The following is a 7334-nucleotide window of genomic DNA, read 5'->3' as shown; positions in this document are numbered from 1 at the left end:
AGTCGAGCTTTGTAGACAGTAATATTACCGTCAGCGTCAGTCTTCTTCTTGAAGATCCATTTATTCTCAATTGCTTGCCGATCATTGGGCAAGTCAACCAAAGTCCATACTTTGTTCTCATACATGGATCCCATCTCAGATTTCATGGCTTCAAGCCATTTTGCGGAATCTGGGCTCACCATCGCTTCTTCATAGTTCGTAGGTTCATCATGATCTAGTAGCATGACTTCCAGAACAGGATTACCGTACCACTCTGGCGCGGATCTCACTCTGGTTGATCTACGAGGTTCAGTAGTATCTTGTTCTGAAGTTCAATGATCATTATCATTAGCTTCCTCACTAATTGGTGTAGGTGTCACAGAAACAGGTTTCTGTGATGTACTACTTTCCAATAAGGGAGTAGGTACAGTTACCTCGTCAAGTTCTACTTTCCTCCCACTCACTTCTTTCGAGAGAAACTCCTTCTCCAGAAAGTTTCCGAATTTAGCAACAAAAGTCTTGCCTTCGGATCTGTGATAGAAGGTGTATCCAATAGTTTCCTTTGGATATCATATGAAGACACATTTCTCCGATTTGGGTTCGAGCTTATCAGGTTGAAGCTTTTTCACATAAGCATCGCAGCCCCAAACTTTCAGAAACGACAACTTTGGTTTCTTGCCAAACCACAGTTCATAAGACATCGTCTCAACGGATTTTGATGGTGCCCTATTTAACATGAATGCGGCCGTCTCTAGAGCGTATCCCCAAAACGATAGCGGTAAATCAGTAAGAGACATCATAGATCGTACCATATCTAGTAAAGTATGATTACGACGTTCGGATACACCATTACGTTGTGGTGTTCCGGGTGGCGTGAGTTGCGAAACTATTCCACACTGTTTCAAATGTACACCAAACTCGTAACTCAAATATTCTCCTCCACGATCAGATCGTAGGAATTTTATTTTCTTGTTACGATGATTTTCAACTTCACTTTGAAATTCTTTGAACTTTTCAAATGTTTCAGACTTGTGTTTCATTAAGTAGATATACCCATATCTGCTTAAGTCATCTGTGAAGGTGAGAGAATAATGATATCCGCCACGAGCCTCAACATTCATCGGTCCACATACATCTGTATGTATGATTTCCAACAAATCTGTTGCTCTCTCCATAGTACCGGAGAACGGTGTTTTTGTCATCTTACCCATAAGGCACGGTTCGCAAGTACCAAGTGATTCATAATCAAGTGGTTCCAAAAAGGCATCATTATGGAGTTTCTTCATGCGCTTTATACCGATATGACCTAAACGGCAGTGCCACAAATAAGTTGCACTATCATTATCAACTTTGCATATTTTGGTTTCAACACTATGAATATGTGTGTCACTACTATCGAGATTTAATAAGAATAGACCACTCTTTAAGGGTGCATGACCATAAAAGATATTACTCATGTAAATAGAACAACCATTATTCTCTGATTTAAATGAAAAACCGTCTCGCATCAAACAAGATCCAGATATAATGTTCATGCTTAACGCTGGCACCAAATAACAATTATTTAGGTCTAATATTAATCCCGAAGGTAGATGTAGAGGTAGCGTGCCGACTGCGATCACATCGACTTTGGAACCATTTCCCACGCGCATCGTCACCTCGTCCTTAGCCAACCTTCGCTTAATCCGTAGCCCCTGTTTCGAGTTGCAAATATTAGCAACAGAACCAGTATCAAATACCCAGGTGCTACTGCGAGCATTAGTAAGGTACACATCAATAACATGTATATCACATATACCTTTGTTCACCTTGCCATCCTTCTTATTCGCCAAATACTTGAGGCAGTTCCACTTCCAGTGACCAGTCTGCTTGCAGTAGAAGCACTCAGTTTCAGGCTTAGGTTCAGGTTTGGGTTTCTTCTCTTGAGCAGCAACTTGCTTGCTGTTCTTTTTGAAGTTCCCCTTCTTCTTCCCTTTGCCCTTTTTCTTGAAACTAGTGGTCTTGTTGACCATCAACACTTGATGCTCCTTCTTGATTTCTACCTCCGCAGCTTTTAGCATTGCGAAGAGCTCGGGAATAGTCTTATTCACCCCTTGCATATTATAGTTCATCACGAAGCTCTTGTAGCTTGGTGGCAGTGATTGGAGAATTCTGTCAATGACGCAATCATCTGGAAGATTAACTCCCAATTGAATCAAGTGATTATTATACCCAGACATTTTGAGTATATGCTCACTGACAGAACTGTTCTCCTCCATCTTGCAGCTATAGAACTTATTGGAGACTTCATATCTCTCAATCCGGGCATTTGCTTGAAATATTAACTTCAACTCCTGGAACATCTCATATGCTCCATGACGTTCAAAACGTCGTTGAAGTCCCGATTCTAAGCCGTAAAGCATGGCACACTGAACTATCGAGTAGTCATCAGCTTTGCTCTGCCAGACGTTCATAACATCTGGTGTTGCTCCAGCAGCAGGCCTGGCACCCAGCGGTGCTTCCAGGACGTAATTCTTCTGTGCAGCAATGAGGATAATCCTCAAGTTACGGACCCAGTCCGTGTAATTGCTACCATCATCTTTCAACTTTGCTTTCTCAAGGAACGCATTAAAATTCAACGGAACAACAGCACGGGCCATCTATCTACAATAAAACATAAATAAGCAAGATACTATCAGGTACTAAGTTCATGATAAATTTAGGTTCAATTAATCATATTACTTAAGAACTCCCACTTAGATAGACATCCCTCTAATCCTCTAAGTGATTACGTGATCCAAATCAACTAAACCATGTCTGATCATCACGTGAGATGGAGTAGTTTCATTGGTAAACATCGCTATGTTGATCATATCTGCTATATGATTCACGCTCGACCTTTCGGTCTCCGTGTTCCGAGGCCATATATGTATATGCTTGGCTCGTCAAGTATAACCTGAGTATTCCGCGTGTGCAACTGTTTTGCACCCATTGTATTTGAACGTAGAGCCTATCACACCCGATCATCACGTGGTGTCTCAGCACGAAGAACTTTCGCAACGGTGCATACTCAGGGAGAACACTTCTTGATAATTAGTGAGAGATCATCTTATAATGCTACCGTCAATCAAAGCAAGATAAGATGCATAAAAGATAAACATCACATGCAATCAATATAAGTGATATGATATGGCCATCATCATCTTGTGCTTGTGATCTCCATCTTCGAAGCACCGTCGTGATCACCATCGTCACCGGCGCGACACCTTGATCTCCATCGTAGCATCATTGTCGTCTCACCAATCTTATGCTTCCACGACTATCGCTACCGCTTAGTGATAAAGTAAAGCATTACAGCGCGATTGCATTGCATACAATAAAGAGACAACCATATGGCTCCTGCCAGTTGCCGATAACTCGGTTACAAAACATGATCATCTCATACAATAAAATTTAGCATCATGTCTTGACCATATCACATCACAACATGCCCTGCAAAAACAAGTTAGACGTCCTCTACTTTGTTGTTGCATGTTTTATGTGGCTGCTACGGGCTTAAGCAAGAACCAATCTTACCTACGCATCAAAACCACAACGATAGTTTGTCAAGTTGGTGCTGTTTTAACCTTCGCAAGGACCGGGCGTAGCCACACTTGGTTCAACTAAAGTTGGAGAAACTGTCACCCGCTAGCCACCTTTGTGCAAAGCACGTCGGGAGAACCGGTCTCGCGTAAGCGTACGCGTAATGTCGGTCCAGGCCGCTTCATCCAACAATACTGCCGAACCAAAGTATGACATGCTGGTAAGCAGTATGACTTATATCGCCCACAACTCACTTGTGTTCTACTCGTGCATATAACATCAACACATAAAACCTAGGCTCGTATGCCACTGTTGGGTTTCGTAGTAATTTCAAAAAAATTCCTACGCACACGCAAGATCATGGTGATACATAGCAACGAGAGGGGAGAGTGTGATCTACGTACCCTTGTAGATAGACAACGGAAGCGTTAGCACAACGTGGTTGATGTAGTCGTACGTCTTCACGGCCCGACCGATCAAGCACCGAAACTACGGCACCTCCGAGTTCTAGCACACGTTCAGCTCGATGACGATCCCCGGACTCCGATCCAGCAAACTGTCGGGGAAGAGTTCCGTCAGCACGACGGCGTGGTGACGATCTTGATGTACTACCGTCGCAGGGCTTCGCCTAAGCACCGCTACAATATTATCGAGGACTATGGTGGAAGGGGGCACCGCACACGGCTAAGAATATGATCACGTGGATCAACTTGTGTGTCTAGGGGTGCCTCCTGCCTCCGTATATAAAGGATCAAGAGGGGGGGTGCGGCCGGCCAGGGAGGGCGCGCCAGGAGGAGTCCTACTCCCTCCGGGAGTAGGATCCCCCCCTTTCCTAGTTGGAATAGGATTCGGGAAGGGGGGAAAGAGGAGAGAGAGAAGGAAGGGGGGCGCCGGCCCCCTCTCCCTGTCCTATTCGGACTAGGGGGGGAGGGGCACGCGGCCCAGTCCTGGCCACTTCTCCTCTCTTCCACTAAAGCCCACTAAGGCCCATATACCTCCCGGGGGGTTCCGGTAACCTCCCGGTACTCCGGTAAAATCCCGATTTCACCCGGAACACTTCCGATATCCAAATATAGGCTTCCAATATATTAATCTTTGTGTCTCGACCATTTCGAGACTCCTCGTCATGTCCGTGATCACATCCGGGACTCCGAACAAACTTCGGTACATCAAAACTCACAAACTCATAATATAACTGTCATCGAAACCTTAAGCGTGCGGACCCTACGGGTTCGAGAACAATGTAGACATGACCGAGACACGTCTCCGGTCAATAACCAATAGCGGAACCTGGATGCTCATATTGGCTCCTAAATATTCTACAAAGATCTTTTATCGGTCAGACTGCATAACAACATACGTTGTTCCTTTTGTCATCGGTATGTTACTTGCCCGAGATTCGATTGTTGGTATCTCAATACCTAGTTCAATCTCGTTATCGGCAAGTCTCTTTACTCGTTCCGTAATACATCATCTCACAACTAACTCATTAGTTGCAATGCTTGCAAGGCTTATGTGATGTGCATTACCGAGAGGGCCCAGAGATACCTCTCCGACAATCGGAGTGACAAATCCTAATCTCGAAATACGCCAACCCAACATGTACCTTTGGAGACACCTGTAGAGCACCTTTATAATCACCCATTTACGTTGTGACGTTTGGTAGCACACAAAGTGTTCCTCCGGCAAACGGGAGTTGCATAATCTCATAGTCATAGGAACATGTATAAGTCATGAAGAAAGCAATAGCAACATACTAAACGATCGGGTGCTAAACTAATGGAATGGGTCATGTCAATCAGATCGTTCACCTAATGATGTGATCCCGTTAATCAAGTAACAACTCTTTGTCTATGGTTAGGAAACATAACCATCTTTGATCAACAAGCTAGTCTAGTAGAGGCATACTAGTGACACTCTGTTTGTCTATGTATTCACACATGTATTATGTTTCCGGTTAATACAATTCTAGCATGAATAATAAACATTTATCATGATATAAGGAAATAAGTAATAACTTTATTATTGCCTGTAGGGCATATTTCCTTCACTTTGGCGCCTCGAGTTGCCCACATGGCAGAGGCAAACCCTATAGTTACACATCGAAATTAGTGCCAAAGCACCTACCTTATCAACCTCGTCACGCACAGACATCACCTGCCCATCTTCTTCGGAAGCACCATTGAAAGAGGTGAAGTAGGCTTGCCGCAACGCTCCTCATAATCTGCAGCACTGGAGTCACGACCCCGTCAATGACTACACTCCAAGAGGCAGTCAGCAGCACGGGCCTCAAGGATGGACATGCTGCAGCAAGGGGGGGATGTCCAAAGAGGTTTGCTTCCACCCCTAACTGAAGATCCAGTCTAAATTTCAGGCAGCGAAGACACATCTAGCACAACCTCTAGTTTGGCGAAGGTGGCTTCCGCTCTCCCCAAAACACTCCCAACTTGCGCAAGGCAGTCACGAAGCTCAGTGTGAAGCAACTTGGGCCTCCTCCACCAACCTGACTTGCATAGTCAAGGCAGTCTGGAACTGCAAATCTGTTGTGGTTACTTCACTGGTGGGTGCAGGCGATGGAGCCGGACATTGGTGCGCCAAAGTTTGGTGTGCAAGCTTCTTTGCACGGCAAAAGCGGACGATGTGACTAGATCGAAGGCGGTCCATGCATCAGATAGGATCCCAGCAGGAGTGTGTGCGGTGACTTCGACAGAAGCACCGAAATCTCCTATCTCTTAGGCATGTCGGATGCGGGGACCGCACATTGACAGCAGGGCGGCGGAAAAGCAGCGAGGGTCGGGCGGCGCCCTCTCGAGACAAGCTGCCAGCTCCTAACGCATTCCCACACGGAGCGTGACACTCAGGAATTGCGGCGACGCCTCACGGTCGAAACATTCTCGCCAATCTCCCAAATCTGGACGCACGGGAGGCACCACCTTTTGCCGGTCCCCGCACACCTCCGCCTCACGCTCCACACACGTCACTGAGGCATCCCGCGGCGTCTATGATGCCAACTCCTACTCATCGGTGTCATAGTCAGTGGCATCAGCGGACATCCCAACCCACACGAACCCAGGAGGGGCTACAGGGACCTTACTCAGCGGTGAAGGCAACAATGTTTAAAGGTCCGGCTCGGATCCCGCACTAGCAGCGACGACAGTCTCCAGCCCCCCATCCATCTGGGCAGGATCGTGTATCTGCCCTTAGGAGGGGCGCAGCGGAGCTTCTGCTACCAGAACAGTCTGAACAGGGCCTGACACTGGGGGCGGCAGCAGCAAGCCGGTGGTGCCGAAGTGGCCTACGTCATGTGGGCTTGTGGAGGTGGCCTCAGATGGCCGAGGCGAGGACCGCCGCTACAAGCTAAGCGGCAGGAGCTGGGGCGGCGGGCGGTAATGTCGGAGCGGCAACCGGTGGTGCCGAAATGGCCACCTCATCGCGGGCTTCCGGAGGTGGCCTCGGATGGTTGGGCCCGCCCTACGGAGGGCGAGGGCTGCCATGCCAAGTTGAGCGGTGAGGTCGGAGCGGCCGTCAGTCGGGAGGCACGCGAGCTCGATTGCATTGGCCGGGGAGGTGGAGGAGCTCGAAGGAGGGGTGGTGGAGGTCCTAGATCTGATCGCGGCACGTGCAGGGGATACCGGAGGAAGGAGATCAGTTCGGCACCACAGGCGCGCACGAGGACATGGAAGTCTTCTTCCTCTGATTTAACTTTTTTGCTATTTATCACATACTAAGATGATGATACCTTGTGCGTTGCCGCGGGCATCGGTTGCAATATTTCAAGAGGTTTGATTGTGTGA

Source organism: Triticum urartu, chromosome 6A, assembly GCF_056163025.1.
Source record: "Triticum urartu cultivar PI428250 chromosome 6A, HENAU_Tu73, whole genome shotgun sequence".
Lineage (NCBI taxonomy): Eukaryota > Viridiplantae > Streptophyta > Magnoliopsida > Poales > Poaceae > Triticum > Triticum urartu.
Note: the sequence above shows the minus strand (reverse complement) of the source record.